This window comes from Equus asinus, chromosome 9, assembly GCF_041296235.1.
Source record: "Equus asinus isolate D_3611 breed Donkey chromosome 9, EquAss-T2T_v2, whole genome shotgun sequence".
NCBI classification, from domain to species: Eukaryota; Metazoa; Chordata; class Mammalia; order Perissodactyla; family Equidae; genus Equus; species Equus asinus.
Window position 1 is genome coordinate 22,884,162 of NC_091798.1, and position 20,125 is coordinate 22,904,286.

Here is a 20,125-nt window from a genome sequence, read left to right on the forward strand (position 1 = left end):
CGGGTTTGATTGCAGTTCATATTGTATTGTAAGTTGATTAATTTATCCTGCTTGTCTTAATTATTGTGTTTTTAAACAGATCCATATTACTAATCTGACATGACCAAGTAAATCACTGTAGAACAATAAATCTGTTTTAGTCGTTCGGTGCAATTTCGAGTCAGTGTGTGCACATATTATGCAAAGTCGCATTCCAGATATTCATTTTACATTTTAATTATTGAAATTCATTGTATGGAAACATGTATGATAAACCATTTGTTACATAGCATTACTCATTGAGAGTTAAATGGCCTGGAAGGTTTATAGATACTGTCAGTTGTCAGCTAGGAAAAGAGCTAGCATCCTCCACCAGCCGGAACAGAGTCTTGCAAATAAGACTGACTGATCCCTCACTGAGGCAATGGAGCTGGACACGAGTCCCTTTTGGGTTTGGTAGTTTTGATTTTTGACAGTCCCCCTCCCCCACCTATCTGTTTTTCTAATTCTTTGCCTTTTGGGGGCTTGCTTTATCATTTTTCAGTTAACTGGAAAAATGTTGGCTTCATCATAATTGATGTCCAAATATTGATTGTTGCTTTTGGCTTATGTGATTCTCCAGGCTTAAACCCAATTTTGCTTGCCAAGTAGCTTTATAAAGTTTCCGTTTCAGTCAGATATTTTAATTAACTATCTAATAGTCACTAAAACCATACACTTTTGCTTGATAAATAAGTATTAATATCCTTGATTCACAGTTAACACATGTGAGCATTTAACGGGTAGTGGGGTTGTCTGTTGCCTATAGAATTAGAATAAGGTGTTTATCTGCTAGAGCAGACGTGCCATTCAGGTAATTTCTTTTTCTGCCTTGGAAGATAAATCTGCAAAGGAATAAGGTAAAAAATAAATATAACCTTATGCTGTTTGTTGCATTTAAATACACTTCCTCAAAATTCCGTTTGTTATTTTAAGCAAGTTTTTCTCACTCTTCTATCAAAAAGAAAGCGTTCTAATCAAAGGACCAGCTCAAATATTCCCCCAAACTTTGGAGCCATCAGCATTTTGTTCTGGCCACACAGTTCCTTTGGGTTTAGATGATGACAAGAACCTTACCTTGCCACCCGCAGTGAAAACACTTTTTTTGGCTTGTGAATGGGTTAAGCTTTTAAGTTCCTCGTTGGGTTTTAAGCTGTGACTCTGATACAGAAGGTTGATATGACTGTGGTTTGAATAACATTTGATTTTGACCTGTTCCTGTGGGTTGCGATGGCCTACGAAACTTGACTCAGCGGCGCTGTAATTAGCCAGGCCCGTGTTTTTGAAACAGGATTGTGTTACCTGGATTGCATTAGTGTGGCTTCTATTGTTGCCGCCTTGCATCTGTCCCAGTAGGGTACTTAAAACCTTTTCTTGGCTGGGGTAGTTCAAACAATTTAGGCAAAATAAGTATGCACTTTATACTGTTGATGGCTTTAGAGATATTATTCACGACGTTTATCCTTTTCATTTTTCTCCTTTTTGGTTTGACAAAGTCGAAAACAGTGTGTAGCCAATCTTGGTCTCTTAAGAGAGGCGTCTTTTAAAAACGGCTGAAACCCAGTGTATCAGCACAAGTCCCAACATATGTTTATTTGCTGGCCGTTGCCACTGTCTCCCATGAACTCTTTTCAAGCAGTGATGCCAGCTGATATGCAAAACCCCATTTAGCTATTTTTATTTGCATCTGAGTTTTCAGAATTTATTTGTTCTTCAGTCTGCCAGAGGTTTTAAAAGCTCCAGTCCTGTCTATGCTGATATGTGAGACTTCCATTTCTAACATCGAGAGAAGAGGAAAACAACAAGAAAAGAACTCACACAAGGAAGGGCAAAATAGAAAAGATTTTTCAATTCCATAAAATTGCTGCAAAGGAAGAAAAAACGATGGCAACCGTGTTTGAATTTCATAGTTTCCAATTTGATTCTGTATTACCGATTGCATAATATCTGCGTTACGTGCTTAGGGTTTGATTTGCTTTCCGATTTATGCCTGTGAATCCCTGCATATTTTGTAAAAATGGGTTACGGGGCCTGCATTCAGTAGCAATAGTAACTGTTTTTACAAGATGCATACAATATGCAATTATGGAGCTGAGGGTACAGGCGACCATTGTGTTAGGATTTAGCATAGTTTTAACACGCAGTCACTTTTTGGGCACCAGTAATTTCTAGCTTCCTTTGCTTGTCCTTCGGATTTTGGAAGAACACTGCTATTTTTATCAGTCAAAAGACTTTTAGTAGTGGCTATTCAGGAAAACTATTTATAGGAGAGATAGAAGAGGCTTTCTGGTCATACGGCAATGGTGCAGGGTAAGCTATTTCTGTGCTAATTTTTGGCTGTATTATTTGCTACCAGTGATTTGGGGACATGAGCGTGGCATATTCTATCAAAAAAGTGGAATTAACAAAATCAGCAGTGGCATGCGGTGATGTTAAATGGGTTTCTACTTCATTCTTTTCTAATAGCATGCAACAAAATAAGAAAAATATGACCCAAATTCTTTTTACAATTGCGACAGTTTGTCAAGGCGCTTCCAAAAAGTTGGTAGGAGAATTTCTGTAAATGGAGGAAGTGGGCATCTAGAGTTGACGGCCAGGTTATATTACTCCCTGATGCCAAACAGCTTGATTAAGAATGATAAAACCCAGCCTGTGCCCAGTGATCCAGATATTTGCGCTGTGTAGACATGGGAAAAGTCAAATGTGTTATGTTTAATACCTGATGACCAGGAACTAATAACAGTAAATTTCATTATCGTTGGGGTAAAGGGCTATGTGTGGTAATTATTGTTAAAGTAAAAAGCAAAATATGACTTGCAGTTATTGAATTAAGATGGAGATTGATTTAACATATTCACACAGTAACTCCTATTTGAATTTAAAAGGTTTGCAATAAAATTCATGTTTAGAAATTGAATAAAATGTAGTTTTATTATCACATTGGATATCCTTGTGTCCTAACCTTTTTCCTTGGAGTTACCTCAGATCAATAAATAAAACCTCATTAGACTATTCCCATTTCAACGAGTTTATTAAATTTTGCAGGAGTAATTAGCATAAGCTGTGCTAATTTTTCTGGAAGACTAATGAGGGAGGTTCTTAATTAGGTTTACTTTGTAAGAATCAGAAAAGATGATAATGACAAAAGTCACATAGGGTAGTTTGAATTGGGAACCCAGTTTTTCTGAAGCTATAAAAAAGCTTCCATTTTCTGTGTGGAAACTTCTTTAGAAATGCTTGAACTGAATATATTAAGTGTGCAGACTGTTATTCTGTATCTAGTTAGTTAGGATTACCATCCATTCTTGATTTGCTTCACAAAACTCTTTATTTTCCTACCGTTGACTCACTAAACTGTCTTTGAGCAATGACGTGGATGAACACATATGGTCTTACGGAAACATTGCTTTCTCCAAATTGTACTATAAGATTCCTTTCACACAGAGCCCTGAGGTTTCCAGCCAGATGTGTGTTGCTTTTTTCCATCAGGGCAGGATAGAGGACAGCTCAATATTTGTTTGTTTATTTGGCTTTTCAATTTAGGATGAGTGTGTTTGATGAAGAAGTTAGACCACTAAGTAAAGGGAGACAATGAGAGCCCAGTTCTTCCTGTCCTTCTACTGTGGATCCTGAGAGATTAACAAGTGGATTGTTTCCTTTTAATAGATAGAAATAATGAAGGGTAAAATTCCTCCTCAAATTGAGTTCTCCTGTCTCGTGTGTGTTTAGACATAGTCCTTTTGAGATATAATGTGGCTCCATAACCTGCCAGTTTTGAGTTCCTCACAGCCAGTATTAAAAGCATCCATTTTTAAAGCATGTTGACTAATATACATCTAAAGATTTTGCATTTGCTTATTGTCGCTTTAATAGATTTGTCTTTCTTTTCCATTTATAAAAATTCCCGTATCTATGTTTGACATGTAAGCCTTGACATTCAACATTAAAAAAAAATGTGAATTTTGTCACATGCAAACCTAGTCTGTTTAGATTACTGTGCTTTAGGCCACACTTACCCAAGGGTCTTCTAAAAAGAAAAAAAAGCCTATATTTGTTGTTTCCAGGATTTTCTAAAGATCTTACACAGCTAGGTCTCTTTCATTTAAGTGACACCAGTTGTGTTTGTTTTATGATTATTTTCTGGAATAGAATATTCAGGAGTGAAAATATTAGAATGCTTGTTTTACCTGTTGATTTTACATGACGTGCATCATATGAACAGAAAAGCTTAACCACGTCAGGGTTGTTGAGAGAAACAGCTTTATTTAAGACCCATTCTTCATCGAAGAGATATAAATGCTGTGATAGGACTTTTCAGAAAAGTGCAGTCTAGTCTTATCACCAAGTTAATTTCTTGATTAAATCGATCCCCATGTATTTATGTAACATATATGTTCATCTGCATAATAGGGAGACAATAGTACAACTTTAGAATTAGGATATAGTTGTGCGGGTTGTTTTCTTTTTGTTTTACCATTGAGCAGGGTGGGGTATCTCCTAATTCTTGTATTCGCAATCTTAAGATTGTGAAGGCAGCTGGGCCTCTCAACAGTAAGTGATTTTCCCTCTGTCTTTTATCATCAGACGTAAATCCCAAAATTTATTAAAATTTTTTTCTTTCTTATCTTCTGTAAAAATAAAGTCCTCACCTAATATGAACATAAGCATATACTTTTATTAAAGTTGCAAATGAGGCTTTTAATCAGAGTTTCATGACTTCATTTTGTTGACCTTTCGACTCAATGGTTTGGTCTTCATCCAGTTTTTAGAAGGACCAATCACTAAGCATAATCACTCTGTAAGTTACACAAAAAACTGTCTGGGGCATGAAGAACAGAGGTGTCAGTGCATTTTTTGGAGTTCTGATAAGCCTTTATATCACCTGATTTCCTAACCTTGAACACTCCGTTAAAATAAAACGAGGAGGAATTCACCCATTAAAATTGCCTCCAGCAGGATAATTGCTGTCCTCTTGGTTGGTTGGAGTGGCTTGCATTTTTCCAAAAGTGAAAAGCCAGCATTGACATGAGCCTGAATTTACGGTGGTTTATTAACCCTAGTGTATTTAAACATTTGTTTTCTCAGTGGGAATTCACATATGATTATTGGCGATGAGACTTATGTGAGAGAGTATCGCTCTCAATTTGATCACATAGCAGATCATACCATTCTGAATAGGAGCCGAGCCCTGTACATTTGTGTGCAGTTTGCTACCATGATAAGAAAATAACAAATACAATAAGCTAATAGCAGTTATATTCTATTTACTATCAGCTATTCCCAAATACACAACCAGGATACATTTAAAATGCATTTCAAATATGCTGACAATATATCATAATGCAAAGTACTTTTACATGGTATAATACTCCTGCAGACACTGTGTAATGAACAACAGTGGTTTTCCTGTAAAGGAAATAATGGCAGCAACTTCCAAGAAATGTATTTAACAGAGCTTCAGAGAATCAGCAGTGTACATGTGTAGCTGGCCCGGGTGTCAGCTCATGGTGTGGGTTTTATCCCATGTCATCATAACTTTGCTTTTGTAACAGTTCTGAAAAAATAAAGAAAAGCAGTACACAGTCCCCTGTGTGTCATCTAGCAACTTTGCACAGTTTGTGATGCGAATATATCACTGTATTAAATATGCTTTTACTTTTCTAAAAGAAGTTACTTAGAACGGAAAAAAAACCCCAAACTGTCCCAAGTGTGCTCTCCATTGATAAATTCCCCACATTTCTTCCTACTGCCAGCACCTACCTGACCTAAAAGTCTCTAGTAAAAATTGACCAGATTTTTCAAACTCCATTTAGAGGTGCCTGCATGTAAAGAGATGGTATTTTGGCCATTTAAATTTGTTCGAGGTATTATCTGAAATAGACTACTACTTCTTCCTTCTTTTCCCTCCTGGCATCTCAGCTCTCCGTTTGCAAATTGTGTAACTATATACTGTCCAGGCCAATATAAAAGTGACCTGATTACTCCAGTTGCCATCAGTGAAATATGGTGAACAGTGCAGGTTTGTCTATGGTTACTTACTGCCTTCAAAGGTGTGGGTGGATGATGATAAATCTCCTTTGCAAACTCTTTCTCCAGGTACAAGCCTTTGTCCCAAGCAAATGAAGTTTTTTAACATTACTGTACTTATTGTAATAGAATTTTAATTGCCTTAACCTGCTAATGTGTGAAGCTGAGTGTGTGTGTGTGTTTGGGTGTGTGTATATTCTTCATGGAGAAGGGAGTCAAGCCGGAAAAAAACCCCCAAAAAACCAAAAACAAAACACGCCTGTATATTTTCCATGGTAGGTGGGGGTCACATATGGTAAATGATGCAAGCTTAATGAAGGTGATCCTGGGGAAGAGAATGCCATTGGCGTTCCAGCCACATAATGTATACTCTGCTTTCAGTGGGAACAGAGTGGTCTTCAGTGTGCTTTGGGGATTTTTATTTTTGAAGGTGAAGTGCTTGCTTCCAGTTCAAAACTTGCCTCCAAACCCCACTTGTAGAGACTTAACTAGAGAAGCTGGCAAATTATATAGCTTGATCCCACACAATAACCTCCAAAGTGGCACTCGGTAACTATACCATCCCGCTAACTGTTTGAGGCACAATAGTTTTGTAATATAATATAAAGTAATAGTGTTAGCCAACACATCTTTAATAAGATATTGTTCGTGCCTTTGCCATATGCTACCGAGCAGCCTCTCACTCGGTGGGCCTTTGATTCCTCTCAATAAGATTATTTCAAATACTCTAATCCTGAATCATTGACGTGAATACAAAAGCCTCGTGACATCTAATAGATGCCTCTTAGCTTTGCTTTTCCCTCTTGTTCCTTTCCTTTTTCTTCTCTTTTTACCTGACAAAAAGCTTATAGACACTTGGGCTCTGTCTCTCAGTGGCAGCATGGGGGGCTCCTCACGAAATATAAAGGAGCAAAAAGGACTGACAGAGGCCTGATAAGCTACAGAGTGAAGGGCCAGAGATTAAAAGTAAATGCAGTAAATCCTACCCTGTACACTTACTTGTTCTTTCATTGTTTTCTTTAACACTTTCAGTGCCAGGGCAGAGAAAAAAGAGAAAATAATAATCAGATTGCTCGTGTGCATTTCTAATCTGGACATGGTCACTGTACATGTCGTATAGGGTTTTGGTGAGATTCTCAAGTTTTGGTTCATGTAAAGATTGTGATGATTTTAAAAAAAAAAAACCTCTTTTGTCAATATCAAGAATCCCTTAAGAACTTTCTTTGCTCGTTTGCTGCTCTGTTGACCAAATATTGGTACTGCGTACATGGGGAGGTGGGTGAGTAGGCCCTTCTGTAGGGCGTGGACACTCCTGAATGGCGTTTCAAGGTTGAAATAACTTTTTCTTTTCTTTTTGAGAAGATGAATTGGAAGCTATCAAAGTAAGTTTTAGGATATTTTGTTCCGTGACGTTAGCTGCTGCTTTTTCGTGTGGCCTCGCTCCCTGCTAGTGTCCTGAGTGCTCTGCTGCGCTGCCCGGTGCGCTCTACTCGGGCGATGGTGCGCACTGAGGAGGCAGGAGCGCAGCCGGGCAACTCTCCCAGTGGCCGGAGGCTGTTCCCCCTCCGCCTTTTCACCTTTCCAAAGCAACCATGATTTGACTAAAGCTTGTTTTTTTTCTTTTTAACTCTGTCTGAAGATCTGTCATGTCACTTGCAATTTATTATTGTTCAATAGAACAATAATTTCTCCCTGTTTTTAATATGTTTCCAGCTCATTAGTGTTCTGATCTGTTAGCAGTACACCTCAAAACATCATTTTTAATAGTCTTGCATGCACTGTTGGTTGAAGTCCCCTTACAAAATGGAAAGTTAGTTTGAAGAACCCTGGACCTGCGTCAAGTTTGGTTTCTCTCTCTCTCTCTCACACATACACACGCACACACACACACTCATTACAAAGACAAAGAAAAAGGTGAAAATTGACGTCTCTTTTTTATTTATTAGAAAGTTCTTTAGAAAAGAAAATTGGTTGAGATCAACCTGATTATCTTTGAAACTATTACAAACAGTGTTTAAAACCTGTGTTTCTCTACACAATCTTGGTGGAAAAGCCAGATTCTAATCTCGGAAGTATGGTGTACATCTCAGAATATCTTTAAAAATATTGAGTCTTTCTTTCTGTGCCTATAGGATTAGGAGTGTCCTATTCTGGCCGTCCATATGTTCTCTTAAAGATCAGCATCTGAGTCTTGGCCTATGGACAGCTTAAAACAGAACAAACGAAATCCCTGACCATTATGAGTTTAATAGTAACTTACATCTGAATGGTACTTGCAGAGTTTTAGAGACCTTTAAGGAGTAATATTTCAGAGAATTCTCTTCACACAAATGTGAGGGCACAGATTAGCTCCATTTTACAGATCTGTAAACTGAGGCACACAGCCTAAGGAGCTTTATTAGTGACAAAGCAAGTGATTAGAAACTCTATCTCCTTGCTCTTAGCCTGATGTTTTCCCTCCTCAATTGCCCAGTAAAAAAAAAAAAAAAAAATACTGTTTTCAGTATTTCATGCAATCTCATTTATTTTTCTTGGTATTCGTAGTTCATCCTTTCCATGTATTAAACTAAACCGTTTTACCTAAACAGTTTTCTTAGTAGATCTGGCATTTAAATTTTGGGATTAAAAAATAGTAGTAATAATATGATAATAATAGTAATAATAATATGTATAAGTTGTTGTACCCATTGAGTTTTTGTGTCCCCATTTAATTTGATGGGTAAACCACTGTTCATTTCATTGGGAAAAAACAGGCACTATTCTGAAGAGAAGTCTGGGACAAGGCAGAGTGTGAGGGAAAAGGCATAGATTTTGGAGGCCATTGGCTGAGGATCAAATCTCCCCACTGCTACTTACCAACACCTGAGCCTTAGAGGTCTCAGTGCTCCCATCTTTAAAATGGGACAAGCCATCGCGATTTTGAAGAGTTCTGAGAGTTGAAATACCTAGCCCAGGGCTTGGCACACATTAGGTGCCTGAAATCAGTGGCTCTTGCAATTTGAAGATTATATATTCCATGTAGATTGTTATTCTTAATGTGCTGATGGCCACAGAACCTTCTTATAAGCAACATTACCTTACTGAAGTTTATCAATGTAGCTAAGTTTATCGTGGATGAGGAGTCACTCATTTTTTCCTTCCACAAATATTTACTGAGCCTCTCCTCTATGCCACACACTTTCAGGATTGAGGATATAACAGTGAGTAAGACAGACATGGTTCCTGCCTTCATGGAACGTTCAGTGCCACAGAGTTGACTAAAAAAAAAAGAGTAAGTTGGAGTAGTAAGTGTAAACAAAGGATATATTGATTTTTAAAAAAAAAAATAGAAGAATTTTATTTTAGAGAGGGATCCTAATGCAGAGGAAACATATCCCTGGGCTGAAGCTGCCTTTTAGCTCTTACTCAGTGACACTGAACTTGGACAAACTCTGTGGCTTTGTTGCCCTTCACCCAGGCAGTCTACACATTGGCGGAGACCACAGACTGCGGAGTCAGACCCCCTTGGATCAAATTCCCGCTCTGCCAATGTTTGACTTCAGGGCTGTGGGCAGATCATTTAACTTCCCTAAGCCCCAGTTTCTTCATCTGTACAATCAGGATAAGAGTGGTAGTTCCTACTTTACGGAATTGTGGTAGGGAGTAAGTAGATAATACATGGAGAGCTCTTAGCACAATGCCTGGCACAGAAATCATATTCAGTAGAAGGGGGCTGTTCTTTTCAAAGTAAGGGCCAGAATGAAGAGATCTCTAAGACCCTTTCCAGCTGTGGAATTCTAATTTCACTTCCCCCTGGCCCTGCTAAGGCAGATGAACGCCTCAGGAGGTAGACCAGAAGCCCCAGAGGGCAGTGAGACGCATGAGTTGGTGGCTGCTGTGTCCCCAGCACTCAGCCCACTGCCTCCCTGCTGTGCAGAGGTACTTCGATCTGTTTTTGTGAAAAGAAAGAAAGAATGAAAGGAGCTAGAAATGCAGTTGTTGAATCTCTGCATAAACACAGGCTTGTTATAACCACACGATAAAGTGAAAAGGGACTGCCACTGAAGAATGAGGAGAAACAGAAATGTAAGATAAAATATTAAATTTGTTACACTTAAAAATGTTAACCTTCACACGATTACCATGCAAATCCCCTTATTGCCTAAATATTTAATTCATCAAGTAAATCACAAAGCAGACAAGTAAGTGAAAAACCCTGCTGTTGACATTCTCATGAAGCACGTTTTCAAGAATATGTTCTGTTAACTACTATTTCTATTACATATGATAACGTGAATTTAAAACACACACGTACATATAGCATCCTTTGCAAGCACGCACATTTCAGAGAGTTTGGGGGAAAGCTTTATTTTTTCTATGGCATCTTGGTCATCTCCCATTATTATATCAAACATGAAATCAGTGTTAGGGTAACATATGTTTCAGCAGTGCCTTTGTTTTATATAATGTTAGAAGACTTAAAAGTTCACTGTTTTTTCTTTCAGACAGGTATAATATTGACGCGCTATTAATTGGCCATTGAAGGGTTAATGAATTCTCTCTCTCTCTCTCTCTCTCTCTCTGTCTCTCTCTCTCCGTCTCTCTCTCTTTCTCTTCCAACCCCCTTGTCCTCCACCCCAATCCCATCATGTGCCTGGTTGACTCTGAAAGAAGGGGCTTGAAGTTGCCCACAGGGCATCCCTTTTCCCAGCCTTCTCCAAGGCCACCTGGGCAGACGGGAGCTTGCCTCCTGTCCTTAGGACACAAAATCCAATCAGGAGCCGCGTCTGCCCGTCTCTCTGACCTGCGAGCTGGGAAGAGGGAGGAGAAGCAGACGCCGCTCACGCTCACAGTTGATAGGCTGCATCTTTGTGGCTTTAGGGGGCTCCTGCGTCTACTCCGGGGAGGAAGTTCTCCCTTATTTTCAAGATAAGGTGTCATTCATGGGAGCAATGTGCTGAATTAATCAGGTTAATTGAGAGGCCCCAAATCAGCTTCATTGAGCCCACCCCTTCTTCCTGTTAAAGGCAGATAGTGCAGACAGACAGATTACGTGTATTTTAGTTTTTTCCCCCAATGCCCGTGAAATCTGCAGGCGTGCGGGAAACGTAGGCTCAGCCAAATGCTGTTCGGGCTATTCAAGCACAGGTTCCTATTGAAGAACAGCGTAGCATTAAAAGAAAAACAAAAATCAGTGCCTTCAAATGTCTGATATCTTCCCTGTCTTTTCTTACTGTTAAAATAATCTCAGCATTTCGGATCAGCCGAGAATGACTGTTTGTTGAAGAATCCAGATAGCTTCCTCCCTGGCTATTTTATTTAAGATTGAAACAAAAAATCGCATTGTGATGTGTCATCGGTGACGAGGAGTTTCTTGAGCTGTATTTCGTTTCTTCAGCGTCCAAGCCAGACATGGGGGCCTGTGGCCCTAACGTCATCCCAGGCCTCACCCTGGAGCCCCCGAGTGGAGAAGAAAACAGAGCTGGTTCAACTGAATTCCGCGAAGGGCAGGGTTCCTCCTCCCTCTTCTCCATTCAGAATGATTTGTCCTAGTATAATTTTAAACTATCAGTGACGATTCCTTCTTTCGACCCCACCTCTTTCTCCCTTTTTTTTCTTGGAAGTTCCGGGAATGACTTTAATTATCTCCACAATCAAATTCTCATTGCTGCCTCTGTGGAAGTGTGTAGTCCTAGATTGCAAGGATTATTTTCTTTAGCACTTGGGGATAGAGAAACCGGTTGTTTCAAAATGAGAACCAGCTGGTTCCACAGAGCCCTATTTAGTGGGGAGCCACTTTGTACACAAACCTTCGCTCAGGTCGGTCATTACGCCAAGCCCCAAATCAGCAGTGTTTGGTCTATCACCCTTTATTAAACGTCAAGCGAGGAGTGATTTAGCTGATATGATAATAATAATAATAATTTAAAAAAAAAACCACACCCTGCATCTTTAATTTCACCTCTGCCAAACACTTGGATTTAGAAGGAGCATTTCCTAAACTTGTTCATATGGTAATCATATTGTAGACCCAGTTTACCACTGCTTTCTCATCCATGGCTGGGAGGGGTGTGTGTGTGTGTGTGTGTGTGTGTGTGTAGCTTTAACCCTCTCTAAATCTAGAAAATAAAATTAAGCTCATCTTTCAACATAATCTTCTATCTGACAAGCACAGTAGATAGATGAAAGGTAGATAGCCAAGTTGTAGGTCCCATTAATGGAACCAATTGGAGGGCAGAGATAACTGCTCTTATCAAACATCCTTTATGCCATCCTGTAAAATACGGATGAGCGTGATATACCATATATATTTCCCTGTCTTTCTAGCTTGTAGAAATTGGTTTGTTGTCATACCATGTTAATCTCTAGCAGCACCAAATTCAATTTCAAATGAGGAAGGTACTTTCACTAGTTGACTGTACAGAATACTTTGAAGCATGCAAAGAAGGAAAAAAAGCATAAGAGACATAAAACCACGTATTCAGTTACGAGAATGATTTGCTTTTAGAACCCAGTTATCAGTTATGAGAATGATTTTATTTTTATAAAATAAACTAATTTGGGGCTGCAAGATTTATTAAATCAGGTTTGAAGGATTAAAAAAAAGCAGTTTCATAAAGATTTTTTAAAAATCTAGTTGAACCACATTTTGTCATACAAATGTGAGGGATTACTTTGCATTGCTAATAAAACTCTGTGGCTAATTTTTTAAAAAAAATTATGACATGCTTTTTTACATTGACATCAACATAAAATAATTTGAAGAAAGGGTAAAAATATAGAAATTTATTCTCACAGGATGTTTGATCAATAAGCTGAACACTGGTATATATGCTTTTACTTGTTTTATTTTTAGGATTTCCATATTAAAACATGGTTTGGGTAAAATCTTATCTAACGATTTTTTGTTTGTTTGTTTACCAACTACTTTGATTATGCAATGTCTCTTTAGTTCAAAGTATAATTCTAGTGTATTTCCTGTATCTGTATTTAAAAAAAAAATTCTGTGGGTTTTTTAATATAAAAAACAAATAACTGTTATATTTCTAGTCACTCAAATTTGAACTGAATTTTACTTCCTGTTTCAAAGGTCAAGGCAGGCTGACCTCAACAGCAGTGTGGAGGCTGCTGAATTATTCATATCATTGACTTTGTGTCAGCTTCCACATTTGTGGAGAGGGATGTTTTATTCATTTATCTCATTTAGGGTTCTTCTCTGCACCTGTTTCTACCATTAAGTACCCTGTAATTTGCATTTGATGCTAATTTAGTTTCATATCAGCCTGGTCCCCCCTTGTTAATTTAATTTTCTAAGACCCTTTTCATTACAGTAGAACTGTTTTCCTCTTTAAAGCAAACATCTATACGAGTAATTGTATAAACTGCCTTTTAAATAATATCTTTTAGAAGATTCCATCGTTTAATTCCTTAATTCCTATAATTAGCCACGGTTTGATTAATGTTTCAAAGGGTTAAATTAAAATGCAGAATTACTCAAATGCATAGTTGAATAATTTCTCGTGTACGGCAGTGTTAGCGTTTTGGTATTCTTCCTGATAATTCTCAGAACAGTATGTCTTAGCAGTAATTTTCTTTATTTAAAGTGCTGTTTAGTTTACTAATAGTAGTTTCTTTCAAATCATGGTGCTCTCCACATTACTTATGAAATGTTAGTTTTTTCTTTCATCAAGTTGCTGAGAGACTGTGGCTTAAAAATGTTTCTGCAACATTAATAATGACATGCCCAAAATAATCAGGGCAGAATTAGGTCCTCTTCCTTGATATATCACGGAAGTTTGGTATAATGAATTTCAGGAAACCGTGTTACATTATATGTCTTTTTCCTCTTTCCCAAGTCTTTTTATTTCTGTCTGTCTGCTTCTCAGAGTAGATTGCCTGGGAATTCATCAGTTTCCCAGACCTGGTGTTTTACAAGCTTTCGCTTGTTATCTGTGAGCACTATTGGGCTTCGGTTCCCACCTAGATATTGTAGAAATTAGGAGCAAGTTTTTCAGGAGGCCTGGTTGAAATGGAAGCTACCTTGGTTAGAGGAGCCACGTCCCTACAGTGTCCATTGGGGTTTTGGACGTCATGAGAACTAGTGACTCATATAAGCCAAGTCTGCAGCCCCTGAGTTTTGGGGAGAGAACTCTGCTTCACTCCTTTCCCTGTAACTGTTCAGAAGGTCCTTGACACAAATGTGCTGGTATTCCTTATAGACTCACTTAGAGGTGGGAATTTAAAATAGGGGTATGAATTACAAATTCAGGTTCTAAGGTACATGGAAATTACGGAGAAGGAAAAGTGGCAATGGCTGAAAATTACTAAGAAATTAGCCCCAGCTCTACAGTGACCCTTCTTCCCACTGGATTGGATTAGTTTTATCTGTGTTCATATTCTCTGGGGACGCCAAATGGTGCAGCTGCTTTGGGTTTCCAGAAGGATTTCAGGTCTATTGAAACTGGAGTTTGAGGTGGCTTCTCTTGTTCTCTCAGTTATAGATGATTCCTGGGGACTCCCACAAACAACTTTGTAATTGTAGAAAAGTAAAGGGAATCTCAGTTTTCTAGCAGACAGCTTCATCTGTCTGGTTTCAAGATAGGGCCATGGGTGGACTGCTTGTTTGCCAGGGTCCCCTTCATCTGGGGACTTCTTGGGGATGCACCATCACAGTGAATTTTTCACGTCTTATGGTTTATTAAGCTAGCTTTATGCTTCTGCTGATGGGCCTAAAGAAACGTGAGAGTTACCAGGAATGAAATGTACGATCTTTATTCGTTAACAAAACATTTGCTTACTGACTTTTCCTCCTATTTCGGTATTCTCTGTAGTTTGGGCAGGTCTGTGGGCTCCATTAGAAAAGTCTCCTTCAGGTTTGATAAACAGCTGGGTTGAAAAACAGTGAGGAATATTTGCAGAGCCCTTAAGATTGCAGGCAAGGTTTTCCCTCCCAACTCTGGCCGATACTGTGAATTCTACCATTAGAGTCTCATTCCTTTAGCTTAAAGCCTTTGATCTTTCCTAAGACATACATAACTTTGGGAAGCCTAACACTTTCATTCTATCCCTTATCTCCCTCTTTGAGGGAGTGAAATCAAGATTTTACATGGGTTTGACTCTTTTTGGTTTACATACCTGCTCTTTGACCTACATTTTTTTTAGTTCCCACAACAACACTATGAGATAAGCAGGGGTTTTTGTGCCCATTTCACGGAAATGAGGAATGAATAGTTTAGTTTCATAAAGCTAGTAAATAACCTCACCAGGTCTCACAGAAAGATTTTCTGAGGAATCTAGGTTCTTGTTGGAAGAGACCAGGTTTCTAGTTGAGCTGAATGGACTCTCAGAGATTACAGTCCAGTTTCTTCATTTTACAGATGAGAAAGCTGAGGCCAAGAGAAGCTCAGCAATGTTGCCCAAAGATCTAATTAGCCTCAGAGCCAGGACCTGAAGCCAAGGCCCTGGCTCTGATTCCAGTGGCTTTTCTGCTCCTCCTCTGGGCCATCTGGGTCCTGCTCTGCTCTCCATTTCGCCTTGTGTGACATCGGCTTCAGGCAAGGGTATAACTTGTATTTTCTGGATTTGGGTTCAAGGAGACCCTTGGGCTTCATGTCTCCAACTAGCCTCAGCATGGTGCACCCCACATGCAAGGAGCACACGTTAAATTGTTTCTGAGAAATGATAATGGTCATGAGGAGGAGGAGCTTGCAGAAGACCCATCATAAAATATTATTTTATTTTTAAAAGCTCACACATTTCATTCATTTGCAGCTGTGCTGCTTGTATGTCATAACACTGTACAAAAAATAGCAATTTCTGTTTATAGTTGTCAGCGATGTTTCATCAATAGTCATCTTTCAGTAAGGATTTTATAAAAGTTCTTTCTGTTCTAGACATCATCATGAGCAGTTGAATCTGTTATCTTTCTCTGGAAGGCACTGACATACATAAATATTTAACTTGGCAATTTTCAAAGTAAGTCCTAATTTAAAAAATTACCTTATATTTAAGCCTAAACAAATTTAATAAACTGTCCTTTCCAGAAATAATAATAAAGGAAATGAGGCGTTGTTGTAGAATATAATTCTGAAGAAATTATAGTGAAAGAGGGAAAAAGTACATTGAACTTCCCCCTACTGAAAACCGCCTTTGTGTACAGCATTGACTGAGCAGGTTTGCACACCTTCTGAACTGCCAAGAAGGGGCAGAAGTCATGGGTATGGTGCTGTGAGGAATTAGTAGCCCCTGGCAGAGTCTCAGCTGAACTATAGGAGAATGATTCCAAAAGGCGAAGGGACATTCACCTGGTGAGCAGGAGCGGCAGGGAGTAAGCAGCATCTTTTGTATTTTTTCAGGATGTGGGGGAAAGGAGGAAGCAACAAATGTCTCCATTTCTGAACTACACGCCTATCTGGCCTGCCTCAAATGATTAAGCTGATTTTGAAAAATTTTGGATTCTGCATCTTGGTTCAGATATGTGACTGAACGTAGCCAAGAGCTGTCTTTCTCTCCTGCATCACCTGTCTAGTCATTTAGGGCCAGTGCCCTGGATTAAAAAAGATGAAATAATGAATTTCTGTATCTTCTCTTTTCCTCTTCCCTATTTATCATAAACCATTCAACAAGTTGAATTCTCTTGCACTCCCAAGTATTTTGACGTTGGAACCCAAGAAATAATAATTCTGTTAAACCTATAAAAATTGGTTCATTATGGGGTATACTCTTGTTTGGGAACCATTGTTTTCATTCACAGAGGCAATGAGGGCAAACACCCGTTCATTTCATTGACTTCAGATAGGAGAAACGAACCAGCATGTTAATTTATTCACTAGATGTTCATGAAGCATCTACTGTATGACATAAATAGTAGCCAATATCCCTGAGTGGGGACTACACAGGAGGTACCATGTGGCAATTCCAGGGCACTCATTTATTAAGGAAATTGCATTTGGTGTAGAACCCTTTTGCTTTTCCAAATCACCAGCAATTCCATTGACTCATTCATCTTTCTCCTGCCATCACCTGGCCCCCTGCCCCACTCCCAACATAAGATTTGAAGTACTTCCTTATGCATCAGATTCAGTGTAGGTTAGTGCTCTACTGTGTTAATTTTTGATCTTCAAGATACTGTTACCTCCATTATGGACTCAAATTTGAGAATATCCTTCTGTTGATGAGCGAGCATGCTTTGGTTCTGCTGTAGGCCTGATAAGTTAAATCGCTCATGCTGAAGTTGGATTTTTCATTTACAATGAAAATGAGAAGCAGCCTGGTGTAGAACGCTGAACCAGGACACAGGAGACCTGGTTTTTAGGGCTGCCTCTGTCGTTATTTAGATATGCGAGCCTCGGCAAGTCTCAACTTCTGCGAGTTTCAGTTTCCCAATTTATAAAATGAGAGAATTGGACACTTAGGATCTTTAAGGTTGCCGCTCTCTCAGTGATTTTAATCCTCTATCCTCCTGTAAATCTAGTCACCTTTTATAGCTAACATTGGACAGTAGCCTATTATTAAACGTTTGCTTGGGCAGCAGGTGCTGTACGGTAAATAGCAGCCTCACAGTTAGAATTGAACGACCAGCAATGTTCTCAATGAACTTTCACTCCTCATTCATTTCTTTGTCCCAGGTATCAGCTGGGTGATAAGAGGGTCTGGCAGTAAACACATCCCACATCTATTGCTGAGATCTACCTTAAGGCAGGGGTCTACTGGGTGAGGTCATTAGATGATGTACCTTACAAGGCTAATTGAGCTGGTCTATTTAAATTTATTGGAAGTACAACTTGGGCAAGATGGGAAAGGAATCTAGTAAAAAGAAAATTGTAGGCTTATAAAATGTGAGGCACGTGGACAAATGCATCCATCTCCGTGAGATAGTAACCCCAAAAGGCCGTCAGCAGAGGCTTCCTGTGCGACATCCCAAAGTTGTCTAAACAGGTTCCTCTGGTTTAGACTTGTCTTCTGGATGAAGTAGCCTGAATGTTGATAGATGAGGATATACACTAAGTTTCACAAAGCATGTGCTTGTTAAATAACTGTTAATTGCCAGCAGATATTACTTTCTATCTGTAGTTTTGAGGTGGATAATCCCCTTGAAGGACGAATAACTGAGTATATTTGGAAGGAAACTATGAAATTATGTGCTTTGCTAGTATCCTTTGCTTGTGTGTGAGAATACCGTGTATATTCCTTAAACTTAAAGAAATTAGAATCTCACAAAATCTTGAAAACATTTTTTTCTTTTGTCACATGCAGAGATGAGAGACTGAGAAACAAAACTTTGTCCAGGATAGGAACAAGATTCTGTATATATACAGATATATATTCTTAAATTTGAAATTCTTGAGCCCTTCCATATAAACATTATAATATTTTGACAGATCCCCAAGGAAACAAACTTGTGAGTCCCATGGATAATGACTGGAGAATTCCAGGTACAGAATAGGCCCTCTCAGGATTTCCTGTTTTTTTGTTTGTTTTCCTTTATTTCTTATTTTATGTCTTTAAGAGAGATCAGGTGTTAAGGCAAACCAACTACAGAACTAATGTATAGACATTAATTCCATACTAATGCCCTATAAAAGCCAAAAGAAATAAGACTATTAAAAGAAATCCATATGTCTCTGGAATTTTTATTTGAGTTTATATTAGTGATAATAACCTTGGTTCCAGGGAATTCAGCAATGATTAATGACCAGCAAGAGGTCACTGGCCCCGTGGTGCTTAGGACCAACCATCCCTTCCAACATGGACAAGAACTGATTGTTTATCCCAAGGAAGCACCCCCAAGATGAGGTCTTTATCCCTTTGCCATCAGCTTGTAAAGTATCCTTAGGAAAAAAGATATAATGTGTCATGCTTTCAGCATTTTAAAGCATTTATTTTTGCCATGCAATTCATAATTATCATTGAATAGAGTTGTCAAAGTCGATAATTACGTTCCTTTCATTCTGGAGTGTGTGTACTCATTCTCTCCTGCATATCTGCTGGCGTATATGCCGGTGTAGTAAGCATCCTCTGTGTGCTTATCCTCATATACCTGTGCCTGGGATGTGCGTGTGTGCTTGTGTGTGTGGGTATGCGTTTGAGAGAGAGATGTTAAAATATTCAACACGGTATAAATGGAATAAAATAAAATTTTAGATTCTAGAAACTTCAGTCACATCGATTTTATTTGCAGCTTGGCGAGGACATAGTTCTATAATACTTAAAATAAGAGGCTGGAGGCAGAGTAAAATTAGTTTTCTCCTGGGGTACAGATGACCAGTGGCATGGTGAGTGACTGGCATTGGCTTTTACATGCCTTATGTGTTATTGTTGTAATTGCTTTGATGATGACGATAATAATGGCCAACATTTCTTAAGCTGCATATTTGCTAAGTATTCTCTCATTTAATCCTTACAATAACTCTAGTGGGGAGTATTCTTATTTCCCCATTTTCTAGATGAGGAAACTGGGGCTCTGAGAGGTTTAATAATTTTCCCAAGGTCACCACAGCTATTAAGTGGTGGAGCTGGGACACCAGTCCTGCTGTGTTGGGCCCCAAAGCTCAGGGTCTTAATCATGACACCATTCTGCCTCTATTTAAAAACTAACGTTTCCCTTTTCTGAGCACAGCCTTTAATATATTCATTTAGGCAAATTTCCATCCTTTGCTGGCATAATCAGTATTCCTTTTGTTGGTCATTGCTCCCTTGGGCTTTCCTCAAACATGGTCAGAGGTGCCCTGGACTTTTTAAAGATGGAAGAAAGGCCACATGGCCCTGCATAATTTGACCGAGACAGCTGTGCAGTTGGTTGTCTCATTTAAATTACAACCACAAAAAAGATGTGCCAGGCTTCACTGACACAAGGCTAAGGGCAGGGACACGAAAGGGTTTTCTGAACCTGCCCTGGGTTACTGCCAAAGGTAAGCAGCCACGCTCAGCAGGGTCGCATGGACCACTGAAGAGGCAGCAAGCTTCGCTAAAACAATTACCCCTCCCTGGGCCTCTCCCGAAGGGTTGCGGCTCCGAATTCTCAGGGTAAAGGATCTGTCTTGTCTCTTAATTCCGGCTTGGAATGGCTGACCTAGGCAGGAACTTGAAGACAATTCGGCTG

General features: G+C 39.0%; 1 protein-coding gene across 8 annotated transcripts in view; it reads left to right on the top strand.

Annotated features, from left to right (window-relative positions):
- Window positions 1-20,125, top strand: part of EBF1 (EBF transcription factor 1) — a 380,610-nt gene that overhangs the window by 25,635 nt on the left and 334,850 nt on the right. The gene's annotated exons all lie outside the window — the stretch shown is intronic.